This window comes from Balaenoptera ricei, chromosome 11 (genome assembly GCF_028023285.1).
Source record: "Balaenoptera ricei isolate mBalRic1 chromosome 11, mBalRic1.hap2, whole genome shotgun sequence".
Taxonomy (NCBI): domain Eukaryota; kingdom Metazoa; phylum Chordata; class Mammalia; order Artiodactyla; family Balaenopteridae; genus Balaenoptera; species Balaenoptera ricei.
In genome coordinates this window covers 20347041-20371007 of record NC_082649.1, presented here as the reverse complement: position 1 = coordinate 20371007, position 23967 = coordinate 20347041, and the positions used below count along the sequence as shown (strand labels likewise).

Below are 23967 nucleotides of genomic sequence, written 5' to 3'. Positions count from 1 at the left end.
TCTCTAGCTTATGGGGATTGGGCTATATAACCTATATGGGCTGTTCCATAAAACCAGGAGTTGGAGAATGCAATACAAACTGCATAAACACTTAAAGGAAATTAAAGGAAAGATCAGGGGAAGGGGTGGATCATCTGGGCAGGCTTTTTTTTTTTTTTTTTAATAAATTTATTTATTTTATTTATATTTATTTTTGGCTGTGTTGGGTCTTCGTTGCTGTGTGCGGGCTTTCTCTAGTTGAGGCGAGCGGGGGCTACTCTTTGTTGCGGTGCGCAGGCTTCCTGTTGCGGTGGAGCACGGCTTCAGGAGTTGTGGCTCACAGGCTCTAGAGCACAGGCTTAGTAGTTGTGGCGCACGGGCTTAGTTGTTCCGCGGCATGTGGTATCTTCCCGGACCAGGGCTCGAACCGTGTCCCCTGCATTGGCAGGCAGATTCTCAACCACTGCGCCACCAGGGAAGCCCTGGGCAGCCTCCTTGAAGGTGAATATTTGAAGGAGAGCGCTTAATATCCTTGGGAGCACTGTTCTGATATATAGAATAATTGTGGAAATGCATCCATGAACATTCCATCTTCACGTGGCCTCTCTGCTTTTGGTGCTATGCTCACCACGTTAAAATGCTTGCATCTCGGGCAGGAATAAAGAAGTAGACATAGAGAATGGACTTGATGACATGGAGTGGGAGGGCAAAGCTGGGACGAAGTGAGAGTAACATCAATATATATACAGTACCGAATGTAAAATAGTTGGCTGGTGGGAAGCAGCAGCATAGCACAGGGAGATCGGCTTGGTGCTTTGAGATGACCTAGAGGGGTGGGATATGGAGGATGGGAGGGAGGCTCAAGAGGGAGGGGATATGGGGATATATGTATGCATATGGCTGATTCACTTTGTTGTGCAACAGAAACTAACACGGTATTGTGAAGCAATTATATTCCAATAAAGTTCTATTAAAAAAAAAATTGCTTGCATCTCTTGCCCTTTTGCTCCAAGGCTGTACATCCAGAGCCTCTCAGCTGAAAGAGACCTCTTTAGAGGGTTTTATTCTTATTCTCCTAATAGAAGGCAGGCGAGGGGTCAATCCCATTGCTAAACTCCCTGCCTTTTTTCCCTTCCCCAAGGAGCTTTATCAGCCTCCCTCAGTCATGTATCCATTTAACAGTCAAGAACTAGCAATCAGCACATTTGCTTGCTTGTATTTTAACTCAAATCCCATGAACTATGTCTTCAGTCACCTTACTTTACTCTAATCCCAGGGGGAAATTGTTCTTCCTCCTGTAAGATAGTCTTTCGTATCCTTGAAAACCATTAAAAGAACATATTAACACGCCAGTAATTCTCCAGACCTTACAATAGCCAGTCAAATATTTGTATTCCACCAGGCACTTGAGTTGAATAGTATATCTATGCCAACAAGAGGGCAAGTGTATCCTGAGTGCCGAAGAGGCCCAAATGTCTGTGAATTAGGATCTGAAATGCAGGGGCACACGCCCCACAGCTGTTGAACTTGAATTCCTCTTTGAATGCGGCACCCAGGGCTGAGAGGCACTTCTCAGAGAGGCCTGTGTGCGTTCGTTCTTCTAAAACCTGCCCTTGCCCAGTGCTTACATCCTCATTCTGACCCGGCTGCCGTCTTGGGCGCAGAGAACAAACGAGAGCAGGTGTTCAGATTTATCTTCCTCAAGCAGCCCCTTGAGGCTCGTTGAGGACGGGCCATTGAAGGAAGAGGCTGACATATAGCCTTCCAGCCCACAACTCTCGTGCCTGCCAGCAGACAGCTGTTCCAGATGCTTCCTGCTGCTGCTCGTGAAAACGTAACTGTGATTCAATGAAAGATATTTAATAGGGGATTGCTTGGAGCAGCCCCTTACTTTGGAGATCGGCTGAAACCAAAGCACTTGGATCTGTTGCCATCCCTGTGAAATTTTCACCTCCAAGCAGCCTTAGTGCGAATGACCTATTTCGAACGTGACAGCCGATTACACTTGGGTGGCGTGAATAATTTAATAGGTGTGAGAGCTCTGTCAATGCTGTGATATTACAGCAGCCTTGCCTGCCTGGCTAATTATGGAGGGTAACAGCGCCCTGTCCTGTTGTCACGGCTCCTATCCGAAGCTGCCAGGGACGTGGATTGTGTGTGAGCAGAGAAGGAAAGAGGGGAAGTGGGGCCAGGTCTCGTCCCTGCTACCAAGAAGGCTTTGTGGGTTGAGCAAGCCTGGCTGCAGGAGTCAGATTTCCACTTTCACCTCTGCAAAGTGAAACTGTGCGGGGCCCGCGGGGATGGAGCTTTGTATCCAGTATCCCGATTGTGCATAAAATGTATGTTAGTAGGGGGAGGCACCGGACGCTGAAGCTAGCAGGGATAGCTAATGGTTTCCAGGCCTCACAGAGGCGGCCCTGGCCTTTGAAACATGCAGCTGAACTCAAGGCCCAGGAGCAGGAATATGAGAGCAGCTGTGGAGAAGAGCGAACAGCCAGGAGGAACCTCTGTCATGGCTTCGGAATCTTTCCCTTGTGTTCTAAGGTACCTTGATACTGCCTCCAGCTCTCTCTAGCTTTGCTTGAATGGTAGGGACAGCCGTTTAACCTCAGAGACCTGTTTCCGATGTGAATTGGACTCCAGAATAATGTCCATGAAGATGGTGAAGATTAACAACCAGTGACAAAGTGTCAAGTAAAATGGCTTCTGGGCCTGTAATTCCTCCTAAAATCACCCCCTGAAGTTAACGATCTCAATTTCATGAGTTAGGGAGGGACCAAACTTCGAAAAGATTTGTGCATCGTTGGGGGACAGCAAGGAGGAAAGGAATTGAACGAGATTAACAACAGATCTTGCCTAAAATTGAAAAAGAAATGAAAATAATTAAAGGAGTTACTTAAGAAATATTTTAAAAATATGAATGACTGGATAAAAACAGATTTAATTTTTTTTTTCAATAATCAGTACACTATTGTTAATGTGTATCAGTCAGGGCAATGTCAGGAAACTGATAGCTCCCATTAGAATAATTCCAAGAAGGTTTATTTACAAAGAGATGACTTACAGAGGTGTGGGTGGATTGTGGGGGAACCAGAGGGCAGAGAGAGGCCAACACCACCTGGCTCCAAAGGCTGGGAGAGGAAGAGGTTGCTAGAATCTGCAAGGAGAGAGAGCTGTGTAGAGAGGGCTGCCTTGAGGGGGTGGGGGGGAGAGCAGTTGTCTTTTACGAAGGGGCACAGCCAGCCCAATGTGACCTCTGAGGGAGGAGCCAGGTAATTAATATCCTCACCTCACTCCTTTACCTTTTTCCGATCTCCTGTTGGGGCTCCCCATTGGCCAAACCCTACTGGACATCACAGGGCAGTCGTTGATGTGGTCCCTACCTGGGGACCCCCAGGGTGGGAAGCAGGAGAGAGAAAGGTGGAGAATGGACAGGAAGGGGCCACGTGGGACAACCTGCAAGCCAGGGACTGCAGGGGGCCCAGGGACACAATATAAATAAATCACCTTGGAGAACCTTACAGACAAATCTCTTCTTTTATGTTTCCCCTAATAATGAGAGAAAAGGGAAGGGATTCATTATGAAGGAAAAGTCCATTTTAGAACCTTAAAAAGAGTCTACATGTCAAGTACCTAGCACTGTGTTTACACGTGCATAGTGATAGCTTCCAGTCACTTCTACATTCATTCTGCATTATTTTATACTTCTTTTAATATCTTTGTGCAATAATATTTGTTAAATTAGATTTATACTATTTACCTTCGGCCTTACCGGGTTCAGAGCTATAGGAATTTATAAAGTTAATATTCTACCAAAATGTTTGTCAGTCTAGAGCAGAGGTTCTCAAAATATAGTCTGAGAAGCCATCAAGTTTCCCAAGACTCTTTCAGGGGGTCCCCAAGGTCCTCAACAATTTTTAAAAATATAAGAGGGTTTAGTCTAGATTATGTTATATATATAAAGGTGGGTTTTTTAAAAATTGAAGTACAGTTGATATACAATATTATATAAGTTACAGGTGTACAATATAGTGGTTCACAATTTTTTAAGGTTATATTCCATTTATAGTTATTAAAAATATTTGCTATATTCCCCACCTTGTAGCTTATTTTATACCTAATAGTTTGTACCTTTTAACCCCCTTTCCCTATAATGTCCCTCCCCTTACCCTCCCCACTGGTAACCACTAGTTTGTTCTCTATATTGGTGAGTCTGCTTCTTTTTGTTATATTCACTAGTTTGTTGTGTTTTTTTTAGATTCCACATATAAGTGATATCATGCAGTATTTGCCTTTCTCCGTCTGATGTATTTCACTTAGCATAATGCCCTCCAAGTACATATACACATAAACATATGTGTATATATATATATATATATATATATGTTATATAAAATGGCTAGTCTAGATTATGTTATTGTGTAATGGGTCTTGAGACCAAAAAATTGGGAAGTGATTTTTATAGATTGTATTATTGCAGAAAATGACCTCTACATGTAATATAATAATAATGTGTGAGAAATCCAATCTCAGGTTGCTGGACAGAAGGGAATTGTTTGCTACATGTAAGACATGTTTTATTTCCTGTCAGCCTTGAACATTTTGCTGACTATCTTCCACCCATGCAACTTCCAGGTCACTTGGTGCAGAAGCTAGAAGTGGGGGTGAAGGCAGGGTTTAAGATTGGGATCATTTGCCTTAATGCATAGGCCTGATTTCAGCCCCCCTGGGACATCCACTCCTGGGACATACTAAAATGCTAAGGGTGTTGGCCCAACTAGTTTCCCATTGTGCAAGCAGATGCATGTGACAATGGTAAGAAAACAACAGCTTGAGATGTTTACTCCCTTGAGGACCTTATCATCAGTACCAGACGTGGGCAAAGGAAAATGGGGTTTTGCTTTCACCAGTTCAGAAAGCAGCAAGCAAGACCCAGCTGTCATTTGGCAGGTGGAAACATACTTCTGTAGGTACAGCTCTGATGTCAATAAATACAGGCTTGTTATGCACTTTTTCCAAGAGAAAAGGTGACAGAAGGCAGCAGGGGCACTGTATGCTCTCATTCCTAACGTAGTCAATATTCACTGACAATTCTCTACGCTCATTAATATAGAGGTTACAATCCTGTAAGTGGTACTAAGCATAGTTCCTGACATCAAGGAATTTATAAACTGATGAGGAGAAGTTTACCAAATATTTATGACAGAAGGAAGCTGTGTGATAGGGTCTTATTCAGGGGACACACAAGGGACTTGTAGGAGGATGCAGGAAGGGTTTAGAGGGCCAAGAAGGCATTGGGAAGGAGGTAGTGTTTGAACAGGGCTTTATAGACTAGACAGGGTTTTCAGAGACAAACATCAGAGGTAAAAGAAAAAGTGATGGGCAATTCTCAGCGGAAAATTTCCAGGCAGTGAAAATGGCCCGAGCAAAAAGGTAGAAGTAGGAAGTATCATAGGCAGAAGGAATATATAGGAATATAAATGGATAGAGGTCCCTAGATATAACCAAATCTCCGGGACCTTCTGATCAGAGCATCTACTTCATTGCACAATGGTAGTGGGTCTTCAGGCATGTTCTGAATTCTGCATTAAATATCTGATGCTCTAAATGAGGAAACTAAATTGGCTGCACTTTGGATGCTCTTCTGCTTTCTTCTAATGAATTATGCATTTACTAGGATTGATTGGTGGCGCAAAGAACAATCAGCCTGGCATTGCCAATTCTGTTCCCTAAACAAAAACTGGCTTTAAAAATGCCCATGAGAGAAAAACAGGATAAAATTCAGTTTTTAGAAGAGACCATTTTCAGTGCTGCTGAAGTTCAAACACCCTGTTTTATGGCACCAAAAATAATCACAGTTCCCATAGCACCCATAGTACTTCCTCTTTCATAACACCCACCTCAGTTATTTACCACTGTTCTCACCACCAGGCTCCCCGAGATGGGTTCCATGACTTTCCTATTTACCTCTGTGGCTCCTTCCCTTAGCAGAGTGCCTGGCACCTGAGTTGAAATAATAGCTTGTTGAAATAATAGCTATCATTTGTACCTAGGGATTTTTAAATTAAAATTGATACATGGGTGGGACAGGGGGAGGGGAAATTGTGTTAAGCTGTTACTCCTTTGGAGGGAATCTTTCTTTCCATTGGTGTTAAAGAGTGACAAACTCTCACACTAGCAGAGTTTTCTATAACATCCCCACCCCAATTCCTAACAAGCTCTGGCCTTCACTGTTTCCCTGGATGAGATTTAAGGGCTTCACCAGGGAATCTCTGAATGCTTTGACCAGTGAAGTTTTTGAGGTAGATGAATTAGAGAACCTTCACCAGAAATCAAATCAGCCAGAAACTTGATATTGGATTTCCAGCTTCCAGAACTGTGAGAAAATACCTTTCTGTTGTTTAAGCCCCCCAGTCTGTGGTATTTTGTTATGGCACCCCTAGCAGACTAATATAGTGGGGAAATGGAAAGTCTGCTTCTCTCCAAGGGAGGTGTTAAACCCTGCTGCCACCCCCCAGATTTTTCCTAGGTAGCCTATTAGCTCTGATGCTAATCTGCAGTAGCTCTTATTTCTCCCAAGACTTTTCCTGCATATCTGTGCTTCTTTCCAGGCCTCTATCTCTAGAATGAGGTAAATGGAGAAATGTTTGGAACCATCCGACTCTACACAAATAGCTGTAATACAAGGTGGCAGGTGCCCAGCATCTCAGGAGATGTTAAGAGCTAAGATGTTATGAAAGTTCTGAAGTGAGAGGGCAGGGAATGGGGCAAGAGATCTGGGAAAAACAAATGCAAACTAGAGTACTGAAACTGGATCTTGATGAATAGATGTGGCTATTAGGAAATGGGTGAAGGCTACATGGATGGAGATAGGCTGGGGGGGGGCGGTGTTGACAAGGTAATAAAAAGATCGAGGTAAGAGTACAGGTGTGCTCCAGAACGGCAGAGTTATTCATCTTTCATTCAGTAAATAGTTATTGAGCTCTTGTTCTCTGTGGGGATATGGTATATAAGACAGAAACAGTCTCTACCCTTACGATCTCACAGTCCAGTGAAAAAGAGACAAAGAACAACTAAAAAGGTAAAGAAAACCATTACAATTTACAATTGGTGCTATAAAAGGCACAGGGCATTCAAAAAGAATAACTGAGGGGAAGGATATACTTAAAGATGTGGGTGGTCAGGGAAGAACTCTCTTAGAAGTGACTTGGTGTATTTAAGGAACTGAAAGAAGACCCTTGTGACCTGAGTCAGTAACCTGAGCTTAGTAAGAGGGAAGCCAGAGGCATGAGTGAGGCTGGAAGGACTAGAAGGGATTGGCTCACCAGGGTCTTGTAAGCATTGGCATAGAATTTGGATATTATTCTATAATAAATGCGGAATGAAGGCAGGGTTTTAAGCAGGAGAGTGACCACAGCATAATTTTTATTTTTAAAGATTACTCTTTCTGTATTAGTTATCTATTGCTACATAACAAATTGTCACAAATTCAGCTGTTTAAAACAACACATGCTTATCATTTCACAGTTTCTGTGGGTCAGGAGTCCAGGCACAGCTTAGCTTCAGGCTGCAATCAATGTGTCATCCAGGGCTGGGGTCTCATCTGAAGGTTGGACTGAGGAGAGATCCACTTTCAAGCTAACATGATGATGGCGAGATTCAGTTTCTTTGGGCTACTGAAAAGAGGACCTCAGTTCTTTGTCACATGAGCTTCTCCAACATGGCAGCTTGCTTTATCGAAGCCAACAAGGGACAGATTCAGCTAGCAAGATAGAAGTCAAAACCTTTTATAATCTAATCATGAAAGTGACATCTCAGCCCATTTGCCATATTCTATTGGTTAGAAGTAAGTCACTAGACTCACGCTCATGGGGAAGGGATTACACAAGGGTGTGAATACTAGGGGGTGGGAATCATTGAGGACCATCTTAAAGTTGGCCCGCCACAGTGGAGAATGGATTCTAGGGAAGGGCAAACTGGAGGCAAGGAGATAAGCGATACAGGCTAGAGATGAAGGATCTCAGAGAAGGGTGATGGCAGTAGAGCTGGAGAGAGTAACCAAGAATGAGAAGTGTCTTGGAGACAAAAGCAACAGGTTTTGTTCATGAATTGCGTGTGGGAGGTAAAGGAAAAAGAGGCATCAGTAACGACTTCTAGATTTCTGGCCCTCTAGCAACTGGTTGGATATTGGTGCTATTTATTTATTTTTTTAACTAAGATGGTTAAGTATAGGGGAGGACCAGGTTTGGTTTTTGGGGAGGAGAATCAAGAATTGGCCAGCAAGAAATTAACAGGAATTTTAGGTAGGTACTCAGATATCTGACCTTAGAGGAGAGTTCTGAGTTGGCATGGAAATCTGGGAATCTTTAGCACATGAACATGACTTAAAGCCATGAACTGAATGAGTATATGAGGCCCCACTGTGGGGCTTTGAATACCCCTCTAAGCTTTTTATGTGCAGATCATTCCTAGAACCCCATTTAGTCCTCTGTAAAGTGCCTCAATCTACCTTTAGAACTGCCTCTCTTTCATTTGCCCTAATTCTAACTATCTTTTAAGAAGAGTATCCAGGTTCCATCCTCTCTCCCGCTGGTTTTGCTTACTTAGCGGGGTGGGGGGTGGGGGGCGGGAATGAGTGTATCATTTGACTTAATCCTACTTGGCCTTGTGGTCTATTTCACTATTGTCTTAAACAATGTCATTCAGCTCCCATTCTCAGTCTCATTATCGCCATTTAGGTTGTAAACTTTTTGTGGGGTGGGGGTGGGGGGAGCGTTCTTTCTTTTATCCCCCATCCCTTTCTCAGTTCTCCACAAGTACTTATTGTATGAATGAATGTTTCGATAGCAGTTTTATTTATGGCCATTTTAATAGCTACCAAGAGGCCAAGGGGTGCTATGGGAGTTGTGCAGCTGTTTGGACCTTTGTGACTCTCAGATTTATTGATGCTGAAAAGGACTGGGGGAGTCATCAGATAGGTAAAAGGAAGCGAGAAAGGAGATAGAGTAAGGAAATACCCACAAAACCTGGGCTCAGCTGTCAAGTATCAACAGGGATACAACAGAGATGAACCCAGGTCCAGAATGAAGAGAAGAACAAGGATCTATGACAGACAGGATAGTGGGGCCACTACCACCCGTGTTTGCAGGTGCCAAAACCCAGCTTTTGCACATGTATCTAAAGTTGATTCAATTGTGTCACCTTGGACAACTCACATTAACTCCCTTGAATCTTGGTTTTCCCATCCATGAAATGGGAGCAATAATACCTACTGCAGACTTATAGTCAGGAATAAATGATACAGTGCTTCTAAAGTATCTGCTCCAGAATCTAAGGTATAAGAAGTAGCCAATGGGGGAAAAAAAAAAAAAAACAGTACTGATGAACCTAGTGGCAGGGCAGGAATAAAGACGTAGACATAGAAAACGGACTTGAGGACACAGGGTAGGGGGAAGCTGGGACGAAGTGAAGGAGTGGCATTGACATATATACACTACCAAATGTAAAATGGATGGCTAGTGGGAAGCAGCCGCATAGCACAGGGAGATCAGCTCTATGCTTTGTGACCACCTAGAGGGGTGGGATAGGGAGGGTGGGAGGGAGGCTCAAGATGGAGGGGATATGGGGATATATGTATACATATAGCTGATTCACTTTGAGTGCAGCAGAAAGTAACGCAACAATGTAAAGCAATTATACTCCAATAAAGATTTTTTTAAAAAAGGAAAGAAGATAGCCAATGAACTGTAGTGTTGAGCATCATGAGGATTACGTCAAGTCAACCAAACTCACTAGGGACACATATACTGACCAGAATACCAATATTGAACACATACGAGGAGTTAGCTGCCAGGAAGACTGGAATGTTCGTATCATGTGCTCAACACATTTTCTCTTCTGAAGGAAAGTGTATGTGGGAAGACTGAGTGCTGTCAGGAACTATTTAGTAAGTTGGAAGGACAGAGGGAGGTGGGTGTCTGGAAAAATCCAGCTGTCATGAAGTGTTCAGCCTGTCAAGGCACTCACCGCTCAGGCTGCCCTTCATGGTCGAAGGCAGTGACACAGTGACCAGAGCTTGCTTTGGGGTGCCCTTTCTAGGCATCAAGCGCATTCTGCTCCTACTGTTGTATCATTGGTTGGTTATGATGTCATTGATTAGGCTATGATTTGGGTGGCTTAAGAGGCCAGGCCTGAGGATGCAGTCTCCTTATCACAACTGGATAAGGACACAGTGTCCTCAAATGTTCCCTTTTGGTTCATATCTATGTTCATCGACTCTTACTCCCGCACAAGGTGACTGAATTTCAAGCTGGGGAGGGCGGATGCACCTTGCAGTACCATTCTATTTAACATATTCTACGTACACAATTTATTCAGAATGGTGGTTTTACAGATAAGGAAACTGAGGTATAAGGGATTCCCTATTTAAGGACGGAGGCAGAGACCTTGTCTCTGGGTCTTTGTAGACTCCCTGTCTTGGACAATTTCCACTCCAAAGACTCTTTCTGTGGAATGTCTTTGTCTGTCATATCCACACTTTCCTAAAGGAAACCTTTATATATATAGTTCAAATCCACCAAAACAAAATTAAAAGAAAAAAAAACCAATTCTGTTTCTCCCCATTGTTATGAGATCTCTCTGCTCAAACAGGCCCTAGAGGAGAGCCCATACAAAGCAAACGTCATGCCGTGGGCAACCAACTTCACCCGCCACCACACGCGCACACACACACACACGCACACACAACACACACACCACCACCAGAGTCGCCCCAGCGCATTGTTTCAATACACAGCCTCTCTTTGAAGTACCAAAAGGTTAGCTGAAAGGGCCGTTCATGGCCTCGGCTGTTCTCCCCTGCCCTCTCCCTCCGATGCGCTCGGTCTCCTGCGCGAATTCCAAGGGTAACTCCAAAGCGGTGACACCAGCTAGTGCCAAGGAGCTCGGCGTGGCGGCGATCCGCTGGACGCAGACAGCAAAGCTCACCCTTCGCAGTTGGGCTGAAGTAACTGTCAAGCATCTGGCTCCCCCGCCCCCTCCCCGCCCGGGTGACGCCGCCGGCCCCTCGGCCGAGCCCCGCCCCCCGCGCGCTCCGCGCTCCCCGCCCCCCGCGCGGCCGCCGCGCTCGCTCCACGCGCTGCCGGCCCCGCAACTTCAGCCCGCGCCGCAGCTGCCGGGAGCCGACGTGGGAGGGCCGCCGGCGCCGGGGCCTGGACGCGGGGACCCGACTGCTTCCCGCGACCCTTTGTCCCTTCAGCCGAGTGAGCGCGCTCAGGGTAGCTGCAAAGCCGGAGGTGCGGGCGGCCCGGGGCATTGCATTGGCACGGAGGCTGTTATTCTAAGCCGGAGACCTCAAGTGTCCTCCTGTCATGACAAGGAGCCTTCGTCTTTAGGTATGAGCACCTTTTTATTTGTTCTTTTTTGCTTGATTTTGCTGACAACCCGAGTGAGGTCTGTGTGGCGAGGGTGTCCTCGCCTTGCATGAGTGTTGCCTGTCAAGGAGCCGTTGGGACTGGGGCGTCCTCGGCTTCCTCCGTCTGGGAGGGTTCGGCGGGTCTCTGATGCCCACAGGGTAGAGACGCGAAGTTGCCGAGCGGTGCAGGGCACAAGCACTTTTGCAGTCAGAACCGAGGGATGCCCAGGAGAGTGGAGGGACCGGCCCAGAAGATGGTAAGGGGCCCCCGGCAGTGCCCGGCGGCTGGAGCATTTTTGGGCTAGGACACGCGTGGCCGGACGTTAGGTGCCCTGTGGCGGGCGGGGTGGGGAGGTGAGAGCGCCCCGGGGTGCGGGTCCTGAGCTGCCGGCTGCCACCGAACGACTTCCGGCACTCTCAGCGCCCACGGGGAGTCCAGCTCAAGGCTGAGATCGCAGTCTCTGGGGTCTCAACTTGCCCCCAGGCTGCCCGGATTCAGCTTGGCAACGAACCAGCCTCATCCCCGCATGTCTGAATTACAAATTGGCAATGTGGGGTGACGGGGGGGGGGGGGGGGGGAGGGGATGAGAATTGGCAGGAGGGGCAAGAAGGAGAAATTTGTTGCATTGATGCCAACCAGTGTCTGGAAAAACGGGGGGGGGAGTGGGAGTGGGGTGGTTGATGATGCACCTGAGGACCGGAGCACCCCTGCAAGTTTCTGTGGCTTGGGAGATGGTCTAGAGAAGAGAAGCATCTGCGACTCTGTTACCGCGAGACTGTACCCTCCCATCCCCCTCCCCCAGGGTAGTGGGGAGCGGATAGAGAACCTCATGTTAGAAGGGAGTAGGTGCTGCTGGAAATTAGACAAGCGGAAGCCATCCCGATGTTAAGGTGGCAGAAGCGCTGTGCCAGTCCCTCGTGCGAAGTGACAGCTCCCGCAGGAGCAAGAGAGCAAGTGGAAAAGCAAGATAACCGGGCGGATTTTGTTGGGGGGAGGGGCGGGGTTGGTGCAGAGGGGATGTTGGCAGCGTGGAAGGTTCTTATCCTGAAGATACCAACGTGTTGCTCGAGTGACAGAGAGGAAACGTTTAAGCTTTTGGTTCCGGGGGAAACAATCATGATTGTCTTGGAAAACATGTTGGGTCCGTCTTTCCTCCCTGCTCCCCACTTCCTGCACGCTCACAGCCATGTAGTTGGTTGAAGTTCTAGGGCTGGGACTAATCGTCGCCCCCATTCCCAAAGAGATTATACTTGGCGCTCCGTATGGGACTGGGCATCTTCTGTGAGCCTTTGCCCCTTTGTTATGTGACACGTGATCACTTCTTCGTTTTTGTTTTCTATCAGGGTTATCTGGCTCTGAGAATGTTCCTCTCCTCCTACCCACCCCCACCCCAGGATATTCCTATTCACCTATTTCCCCTCTTCCTCTTCGTCCTCCAGCCTTTTTGGACCAGCCTCTGAGCTTTCCCTCTGATCCCCACCCACCCACCCTCCACCTCCATTGTGTCTCCATCAGACTGTTTTAGCTGCTGTTCCAAGCAAGGGATGTCAGCTGTGAACTCTTCAAGAAGGAGCATCATCAGGCTACTCTCCAGTGGTTAATTAGGAAGCAGCCAGTGGCTAACCTTCTGTAGGAGCAAATCACAGGGGTGTGTCTACTCAGGGTAACAGCCACTAGAGGAAAGGGCCTCCCTGCTTTTCACCGCCCCTGGTAGCCCAGCCCTCAGGCTCAGCCTCTTGTGCCCAGCTCCCCCTTCAGTAGAGATACTGCCTAATCCTGTCTCTTCCCCAGGAAGGTGATACATTTGTCCAAAAATCTGCTGCATCCAAGCATCTGAAAACCTGAATACTGGAGAATCTGTACTGCATATGTTGCTTTTCCGAAAGGCGCCCAATGGGTGCTGCTTCTCTCTTCCTCTGCCAATCCAGTGTGAGATTTTTGCTTTAAATATTTTATCTTATGTATAAATATAAAGAAATACCAAGCTAGAGCGAGGAAGAGCTAATAAAAGCCTGCACTAGGGACTTGCACAGAATTCTGGGTACCCGAACACAAGTGCCAACAATGGCTCTCTTTCTTTTTGTTGACTGCAAAGTCAAATTATTTCCAGCAGAAAAGGGACCCATCCCTTTTCAAGGGTGACCTGGAGAAACCAAGGGGCCTGGGAAGGAGATATTTATATCTACAGGTGTTGGTAGCTAAACTCATATCAAATTCTACTCTTTAGTATTGAAGTCCACTGACTTGGGGCCCTGCCGATGACGGCCAGGTGTCCTGCCCTAAGTCTGAGGTTGCTAAACGGATACATCCCTAGTGTAGTTAAACCCCACAGCCCAGCTGTGATACCAACCACATGCTCACTTCTGAATATAACCAAGTCACTTCCCTGCTATATTTTGGGTTAATTCACAGATTATTGGCTCACCCCTTGGTGTCAAGAGACTAAAACGCAGACAAAGGCAGTTCCGGAGGGTGAGCAGCACAGCCCGCACGTTTCACATTAAATGGTAGAATCGGGCGAACAACAGTCCCTGGGGTGGAAGCGTTTGCAAACAGTGTTTTATTTTTACTGTTCATTTCATTCAGTGGGTTGGGGAAAAAAGATAAAAAGCTGTCTTGTTTCTATTCTGCAAACAAGTCAGAAGTCTAAAACCAGTTTCTGCCTTTTCTTGGGAGGAGGTGGCGGTAAAGTGAAAGTCCGTTTTGTTTATGCAGTGGGTGCTCCTCTGGGCGATGGCAGATTTGACTTTCCACTTGGGCCTTCTCTGCCCTGGTGGCCATGAGCAGGGCCTCGTGCTTCTGAACAGCTCCTCTACCAAGGCTGTTTTCATCTGCCAAGCTGAACTCCACGAGCTGGAGGAGATAGACAGCTTGTGTTTGTGGCCATTCAACCAGAAAAGAATACCAGCTGAAAACAGACAGTGAAGCAAGGGAATTGGGGCTGGGGGTGGGGAGAGGAGGTACAGATAGGCCAGCAGCACATAATTGGTTCCCCAAAGGCAAACCTAGACATGGGATGGCTCCGTAAAGCAGTTGTCATGTAAACACCCCACAGTGATTATTTGAAATATCTGTTCAACAAAGGAGAACGATTATGACTATGTGCCTTTTCATCTGGAGGGAACCCTCCTTTGGCTTCATTCCTCTCCGCTTTCAAAATCACATCCTTCTAGACAGCTTCTCCACACAACATTTTCCCCCTGAAAATGAAAACCTCCCCATTGTGCACGTGGAGGCCTTCCAGCCGCTTCAACTAAACAAAAGCACTCAATGCACAGATCTTGAATGAATTAATATCGAAACACCCACACGCCCTCCTCCCTCTTCCTATCTCCCCTCTGAGGCCACCAAGTTCCTCTCTGGCTGAATGGCCAAGGTTTGTTGTTGTTGGCTTTTTCATTTTGTTTTTGTTTTTTGTTTTTTGGTCACTGTACACTCATCCCACCTTAGTTGGAAGTATTCCCAAATAATAATAGATGTTTTTCTCAGAATGTGGCCGGCTATGTAGAAAAGATCATTTTACACATGGCCCAATGCTGGGGTGGCCTCCCTGGACACCATCAAGAAAAGAAGCCACTCCGACTTATTTTCTTGTGCGCATGGTTTACATGACACTGATGAGCAGTGCGTGGAGGAGATGAATGTTTTCACATGTCTATCACACTAATTAAAAAAGAAAATTAGATTTCTTTTCAACGGTGAAAGCAAATGAGGTGCAATATTTCTATGTTGTATTTCATAAGATCAAAACGAGCTCTCTGCCAGACCAAGGAGGGCAGAGTCTTAGACAAAGGGAATGTTTTTCACACCATTTAGCATTCAAAAATATAATAAAGTGATTAACAAGTATTTTTATTTCTGAGGTGCATTGGAAGTCCAAGTCCTCAGTGTTTTGTAATTTAAGGGAGTACTGGGATCTGGCCAAAGTTAGATTTTTCATTCAATATGAAAGTGTAAGATGTTGATTATACCTTCTAGGAAGTGCATGGTCTGGTAGAGAAGGAGGAAGAACCCAACTGTGTTGGACAGAGTGCTGTCCACACGTCTTGGTTTGCCCTGTATACATCTGTTGTTGCAGCATAATTATTAACTTTTTTTTTTTTAATTTATTTATTTTTGGGTGTGTTGGGTCTTTGTTTCTGTGCGAGGGCTTTCTCTAGTTGCGGCAAGCGGGGGCCACCCTTCATTGTGGTGCACGGGCCTCTCACTGTCACGCCTCTCTTGTTACGGAGCACAAGCTCCGGACACGCAGGCTCAGTAGTTGTGGCTCACAGGCCTAGTTGCTCCGCGGCATGTGGGATCCTCCCAGACCAGGGCTCGAACCCGTGTCCCCTGCATTGGCAGGCAGATTCTCAACCACTGTGCCACCAGGGAAGCCCAACATAATTATTAATAGCACCCCTTTCACTCAGAAGGATTCCGGTTTGGTCACCCTAGAAATAGGGCTGTGAGAGGTCAGAGGAAGGAGAGAAAGGCTATGTTTGAAGTAGCCAGTGAAGATTTCATCCGTGCCTATGGTAAGATTACAGATAAATGGAAGGGAAAAGGGAAGACTCGCCAGATAAGAAGACTAGGAAGACGGTGAGCTCCCTGAGGGCACAGAAGGTCTATTTTGTTCGTTCCTGGATCCTCAGGGCTTGCGTGCTGCCTAGCAAATCATAGGCATCAAATGTGAATTCATTGCCTGTGACCTAGATTTAAGATCAAGACCGAAGGTAGGAAAGTTCACGATAGTGAGGCGGTGTGCCTGGCAAAGGTCAGATGGGCACGATTATGAAACAAGGCTATTAATAATGGTGATGGTGCTAAAACAAGGCTGGCGATGACCATCCCGTAAAACAACCTGTGTACAGAAGAACCATGTCCTGTAACTCTTGTATAATAAAGTCACTCGTCTTTGGGGTTTAATGCTGTGGCTTTCACCTCTAGCACTGGAAGTGATCTATTCCTTCTCAAACAAATTGTTCAGGAAGGAACTGAAGGAACAATGACTCCATTCTCTTCAAGCTGGTCCCCTTCTGTCTTTGTCTTCTGGGAGGACTTTTGGAAGAGAGGCAAGAGCGGGGTGGGGGGAGGGTACCTCACAAATACAAAAGTAATACAGATGAACACAAAGGGCACACGGTTTTTCCTTCCCCTAATAGGGGGAATAAATCCAAAGTGACAGTTTCCTGGAGCTAGTGCAACTCCTGAGAGGTTATTCCCAGTACAGCATTTGCTTTCCCTACTTTTTGCTATATATGAAGGCCCGGAGTGACTTGGTCTTGGCCTTAACTGTGATAGTCTACCTTCTAATTAATGTGATCCTGCTGATATATGGAGGTTCAAGGTTAACTTCCCTAAATGAAGATTCCAGTATAAGTACCAGGTAACCCTTGAACGGCAGTGCCATCCTTTTCATTTATAAAGTTATTTAGCAGCGTTTTAGCCACTTTGAAATGATCCGTATCTTCCGAAATTGTAATGTAATTTAGTGTTGTCTTGGTGATGGTTCAGAAATATGTGGAGCTTAGAAAAGAGAGAGATAGACACACACAGGGATATAGCACTGAGAACATGCATCGGGGTTCCGTTGCAGACAACAGAATCCACTCAGCAGAAAGGATATAAAATGACTTATGGAATTGTCAGGTCAGGAAGGCCAGGGAAACACACTCTAGGTCGAGCTTTCTGTAACAGCTTTGAAAGTCGTGTTGTAATGGAGTCACTGCCTGATCAGTAATCAAGACGCTGCCTGCTGATTTAGGGAGCTACTGTCTCCAGAACGAGGCTGCCACTGCCACGATCAGGAAATAGCCAGCCAGGAAGGCACCACAGAAAAGCCAGACAGTCCATGAAGGTGGTTGCCAGTGGTGACAACAGAAAAGGCAGAAGTATAGCATAGCAGGCAAAATAATGTGTCGTCACCCACCCCACCAAAGATATCCATGTCCTAATCCCTGAAACCTGTGAATGAAGAGATTACCTTACATGGCAAAAGGAACTTTGCGGGCTTCCCTGGTGGCGCAGTGGTTGAGAATCTGCCTGCCAATGCAGGGGACACGGGTTCGAGCCCTGGTCTGGGAAGATCCCACATGCCGCGGAGCAACTAGGCCCGTGAGCCACAACTGCTGAGTCTGCGCGTCTGGAGCCTGTGCTCCGCAACAAGAGAGGCCGCGATAGTGAGAGGCCCGCGCACCGCGATGAAGAGTGGCCCCCGCTTGCCGCAACTAGAGAAAGCCCTAGCACAGAAACGAAGACCCAACATAACAATCAATCAATCAATCAATAAATAAATCTTTAAAAAAAAAAAAAAGGAACTTTGCAAATATGATAAAGTCAAGCACCTTAGGATTATCCTGGATTCTCCAGGTGGGCCCAGGCTAATTTCATCAGTCCTTGAAAGCAGAGAACATTTCCCAGCTGTGGTCATGTGACTATGGAAGAAGGGTCAGAGATATGCAACATTGCTGACTTTGAAGGTGGAGCAAGAAGCACCAAGAGAAGAAATGTGGGTGACCTCTAGAAGCTAGAAAAAGAAAGGAAATGGATTCTCCCCTGGAGTCTCCAGAAGGGAACACACCTGTGCTGACACCTTGACTTTAGCCCAGCGAGACCCATTTCAGACTTCTAACCTCCTGAACTGTAAGCTAATAATTGTGTGTCACCTTATGCCACTAAATTTGTAGTAATTTGTTATGACAGCCGTAGGAAACTAATACCCACAGCCTCCCCATCAAATCTTGTGGCAAGTACACCTGGTGGAGGCCCCCTGCATCATGTGCTTAATCTGAGCTGCAGGGGATTCTCGAAAATGTTTTCAGCTTCTGGGCTTCGGTACTGGAAGGCACCAAGATGGGGTTGGAATGACATCGAATGCCAGTCACTCATATCCAGTGCAGCTGCCGTGGGAGCACATGGGGAACCGGGAGCCACAGGTGTATATGCACAGTGCCCTGAGGGACGGAGGCATGTAAATGTGGCAGAACAGAATTGGATGCCTGAGATTTTTAGGAAGTTTAACAAGTGTTATTAAGTCATTAAGGCACAAGGGGGAGGGGAAGAGAAGGCATCAGAATAGTTGCCTGTTTTACTGAACTAGAAGTTACTATCTGATCTGTTAGCTATCGCTGGCAGGGTGGTAGTAAGGAGAGATTGTATGTAAGTATCAGTATCAGGGATAATTATTGACATTCTACAACTTATCTCAACTTTATACAGTCAGTCCATATGGCAGACTATATTTTCCAAAGATGGCCTCAACAGTATCTTCCACCGTACAGGCCTTCCTACACAGTGACTTTGATACTCTTCCCATTGAGAAATGAGGCCTTTGTTTCTCGCCTCAAAAAACCTGGCTCTCTGGACTAATAGGGAATGTGACTTCTAAGGCTAGATCACAAAAGATAACTCAGCTTCTTACTAGCTCTTGAAGCTATCAGCCACCACGTAAGCTATCTGACTATCCTGAGGCTGCCATGCTGTGAGGAAGCCCAAACTAACCAGCCACATGGAGAGGCCTGGCATCACAAGACGGGAGAGAGATGCCTGGCCAGTACCCAGCTTCTCTGGTCCCTACTGCTCCATGTCCAGCCACCATCTGACTGCATGGTAGACCTTGAGCCAGACTGTCCAGCAGAGCCCTTCCCGACTCCTGACTCACTCTTGTTGTTTTAGGCCACTGAATTTTGGGATGATTTGTCACGCAGCAATAAATAACCGGATTGGTCCATGCTGTCAGATGCAGAAAAACTGTCAATTAAGACCACAATCTTGTGTTATTCCTATCAAATTTCTTCACTGTGAGGTAAATAGTGTGACAGTTGTCAGTAGTAGAATAACCAAATCTAAAGCCCACCTTCTCTTGCTGTAGAATATTGGCCTAAGAAACTCATTCTTAAAATATGTATCAGAAGCAGTTTGTTGGTTGGTTTATTGGGGGAGGATTTAGGAAAAGGGGAATTGGTAGCATTGAGAAAGAATTTCATACTGGCTAATTCAACATGTGAATAAGCAAGACTCCCGGTAACTTCTTTTGAAAGTAGAATTGCCTCAGTGTGGCAGGTAGAGGTGCTGCAAATCTTTACTTTGGGGAGTGTCATCAAATTTGGGACCCATTTAGGAGATGGAAAAAAAGAGATGAAACATAGCCGGACTAACACACAATGAAGAGTGTTAGCCCACCTCCCCAGCAGGCTGACTGCTCTTCTTTCTTTTTCTACCACTTCTTTTTTGCACATGCCTCCTTCCTTGATACCTAAAGTTTATTGCTCCTGAAGTTCAAGTTCAAGGTCCCCTCGGAAATGGTACATAATAATACATTGGTCTAAGTCATAGTACCTTATATTTCTGCGGGTTTTTGCAGTTTTCAACAACTTTCATCACATCCATTATCCCATTTCAACCAGAGAACCCCATGATGTAGGCAGGGCTAACATTAATGTCCCTGGTTTCACCAATTAGGAAACAAAACAAAAGTCTTGTCCAAAATCACGGTGCCAGTGTGTCTAAGAGGCTGGGTTAGTGCTGAGCTGTTCTCACTCCCATTTGGCGTCTGCCACCCCAGAACATCCATTCAACTGGCCTTTGTAGCAAAATCAGTGTTAAGCTGGAGAGAGGGAGGGGTGATTTGTTCTGCCTGCCCACCATCTTCAGTCACCAAAATATGGCCTATTTGAAGCCCAATTCACTGAGAGCCTGAAGCATGACTATTTTCTCTTATTACCTGACTAATGATGTCAGTTTGACACTGTATTTTGCAAGTGGAAACCTGCCCCGATAATGACATAAGAAAGGTCAGGAACTGCTCCCTTTGCAGGCTCCCATGACATCCCTAAAAAAGCTTGCCCTTTGAATTTTGTCAAATGGTCTTTGGCCTAAAATAGGATAGAAATGGCATGTGCTGTTTCTTCTTTAAGGGTTATTTATTATTTTTTTTTTAGATCCTCAAAGTGTGTTTCTTCACATTAATATATTTTCCAGATGTAAATTTTTTTTTTTTGGCTCTGAATATTGCAAAATGGCTCTTTCACCACTGATGGAAGAAAACAGCCAAAGCAAGAAGAGGCTAAGGGGCTACATTAACTCAAGGTGCTTTCATATATGTGAATATACAGTTATCAAGCTAGAGGTACTGAGAAAAAATATTGAAAGAATGTGTAGTTTTCATTTAAGGAATGAGTCTCACTCCTTTACAGTCTAATTGGGGGGAAATAAGTGCAGGTAGACCTTGCATGTAGACTCTATGTACAAAAAAGATGTTCCTTGCATCTTCTCCCCTTAAGTAAATTATGTGATACTGAATGAAGGCACAGGGAAGTCTGAAGCCATTGCAATTTTTAAAAATAAACCCAATTTCTGAATTACATATGTGTCCACGTGTATCTCATATCGCATGTTGACATAAAGCCCCTCTTCTGTAGTGAAACATCGAATCTAAATAAAATGTTTTATATAATAATATTAATAATAATAGCTATCATTTAATAGCATTTCCAATGTGCCAGGCACATGTATTCATTCACTGAATTCTCTCAGTGACCCCAAGGTAATTACTATTACCATCTGTAATTTATAGATGCGAGAACTGAGGTTCAGCAAAATTAGTAAAGACAGAGTACAGTTTTAAATCCGGGCCGCCTGGTATCAGTCTGGGCTGTAGCTGTGGATGTAAATATACAAAGACCCCAGATTCAGAGTTCCTATAACTGCCGGTTAGTAGCATGTTCCATAAGCCTGAGTTCTCCCACAGAACTGAGCTGGAGTGTGGTTGCCAGATCACTTGGCTTAGTCACTCAGTACTCAGATGGTCCATGCAATTTTCAGGTTGAGAGTCTTAGTTGATATCAAGGCATTAATGAGACACTTCAGGATTTTATTGTAATCACTGAGAAGCTTTTTCACATCATCCAGCCAAAAGGTTCATTAGTCCCGCTAAGTAAGTAGTGTGCCTGTGCTGAGAGGTACCCGATCACAGGGAAACAGACACTTTTCCTCTGAGTAGACAATGCATCCTGATAAGTGATGCATGTCCGCGGCAAGCCTTCCCCTTCCTCATGCAAACAACTGTCCTTCGCAATGCCTCCGATCTGAAAACCCCACGAAAGGGGAGGGAAATGGAGAAAGAGCAAACTTGAGAGAAAAAAGGAGTCATTCCTTCCCTTTTAGAAGGACTATTGTCTAATCCATACCCACATGTAAAGTGTCCCTTGATCAATTTTGTCTTAATTACTGAATGTAGGAAAACAAGATCATTGTTAATTCATGCAGTTTAATTTATGCATAGGAGAATTATACAGGATAATTACCTGCAGTTGAAGGAAATGAATAGTGTCAGAGCTGGTTAATCCATGCATGGTTCACCCTTCTGTCCGTCTTTCAGAAAAGACTTAAAGCGGTAACCAGTGTGTGTGATATGCAAAATTGCATTGGTTTGTTAAACAGAAGTATTTTTTGCCTTTGATTTGCATCACAAGTAGAGTTCTCAGATTTGGACTGACTACATTTGAATATCATTTTCCGAACAAAAGCTTTGATTCCCTGACTTAACTCCTGTTTGATCTTTTCCAGAAGTGCCCATTTTTCAAATCAGTGCAAGAGAAATTATCTTCATGGGCCCTATGTTAGCCTGAGTAAAATTTCTTTCATGGGAATAATTCAATGGGAATGATGATTATTTCGTTTATCAAGATTTATGGGAGATTTATAATAATGATTGCTAGTTTCCTCATTGTCTGGAACCTCTGGGATCCAGTGGCTTCCAAAAACTAAAACCGAAACAAACAGCTGGAACAAATTACGGGACGATGAGTGGACACAGATGGAAATATCCTTGTGACTTTTGTCAAGCAATAGATAGCTGTTAAAGCCTCTTGGAATTCATCTATGGTAATTGGGAGAAGAACAAGACTTGGTTAAAGTTTATTAAAAAAAATTATTCTCCATAACTTTTCAAACATTTTAGACAGGTTACAATAATACACAATTTAAAAAGAGAATAAGTATCAAAAGAAGGAGCTCAGAAAAGTCAATATTCTAACTTTAAAAAATTAATGTTTATGCTACAATTGAGCAGCAAGTTTTGCTCTGAACTTCGTTGTAGCCAGACCAAAACGGGTACATATTCAGTTATCACTGAAGTTACTGCTATCAGGAAGATGGACATGCGAAATACAGCAGTTCCTCGGAGGGCCAATTCCCCCAGCGATGAATTATAAAAGAAATGTCTTATGTGGGAACTGACACAGAGGAGGTTAATTTGAGCTCATTAAACCAGAGCATTGCAGTGAAGTTCAAAAGTCGACACTTTGCACGTGGACCTTCACTCTTATTTTCTTATCCCTCCATCAAGTTCTCCTAAAGATCCAAAAGGAGCAATCAAAGGAAACTTCATGAAGAGAAAAAGAAATATGTATAGTTGGCCTTCAATTGCTCTGTTTTGGACAAAAAAAAAAAAAGAGATTCAACTTTTCTAAGGCAAAGTTACATGCCATAATCAGATTTTTGTCTTCAGGCAAGGTTAGCAGAAGGAGTTGAGGGTGACTCCTCCCTGCCTACACGTTCTCACAGGGGAGGCAGGCTGAGACAATTGAGTTGCAACTTCATGATAATCTTATTACAGTGCCAGAATTCAGCACTTGAGATCTTAGGTTTTAGCAAGACCAACTTGATTAGCAAAATGAAGAAGAGCATAAAAACATAAAACTTTCATTGCTTAGGTAAGGCCATTTGTCTTTATATCCTTGACCTTGATGTTGATGATGATGGTAGTGGTGGTTGCAGGCATCTGTTTTACTGAGTGTATACTCCGTGCATGGCGTTATAGTTTACAGGCTTGATGTCCCTTAATCCTCACAATAACTTAACGATGTAAATGTTATGAGCTCCATTTTAGAGAAGAGGAAACTGAGCAGAGGTCATTGTTCCAAAGAGGAAATTCACACCAATTGTGTGACTGCAGACTGTTGATCTAACCACACACCACACGACTTGAGGTATCTGTGTGTGCACGTGTGTATTTAAGCTTCTGGATCCTGCTGCACCCTTGTGCTTACTTGCTGCTTCTCTCTGTTGCTTACAAAGACACTGACTGTGGCAATCTCTAAGATTCTGTCTAACTTAAGACCCTCTATTCATTAGAGCTGTGATGGCATGACATTGTCTCTGAGCTGACTCTCAGGAAATACATAACATATGTACACATGTGTTAAGTTTAAGTGTATTCTCATTTACTAAGACAAATGCTCCCACTTAAACCATTTTCCTTGACTCTGGAAGTGCAAACAGAAACATAACTGATAAATTTGATACTGCCCTTCCCTGCTGAGAATATTAATTGTGGCACACAGCGTGGTCTGAAATCCAGCTCTGGAAGGCGGCAGGAGGGCAGGGGGTGCAGTGGCTGGCTGTGTCCAACCACCTGTCCATACTGTTGCCCCCTTTTTCTCTTTACCCTGAATACCCCAAGCTGAACAGTTGGAGGGCATCTGCTCTTGGGGCTGGAACACCCACACTGCTGACTCGGAAACAATAAACCCATCCTGCCAAATGATATATTTTTGGTACAGAGAAAAATGTGTCCCTCCTAGGGATCAAA

General features: G+C 45.0%; 1 protein-coding gene across 5 annotated transcripts in view; it reads left to right on the top strand.

The window, feature by feature from the left end:
* The first annotated feature begins 2273 nt into the window (after positions 1-2273).
* The window catches only part of RIPOR2 (RHO family interacting cell polarization regulator 2), a 93686-nt gene continuing 71992 nt past the window's right edge, over positions 2274-23967 (top strand). For 3 of the 5 annotated variants that reach the window (XM_059938039.1, XM_059938043.1, XM_059938041.1), the window contains exon 1: positions 2274-2523. The gene's annotated coding sequence lies outside the window, so the exon portion shown is untranslated. Of the gene's footprint in view, positions 2524-11122; positions 11373-23967 lie in introns of those variants that run through there. The other 2 variants (XM_059938040.1, XM_059938044.1) reach the window with 1 other exon arrangement.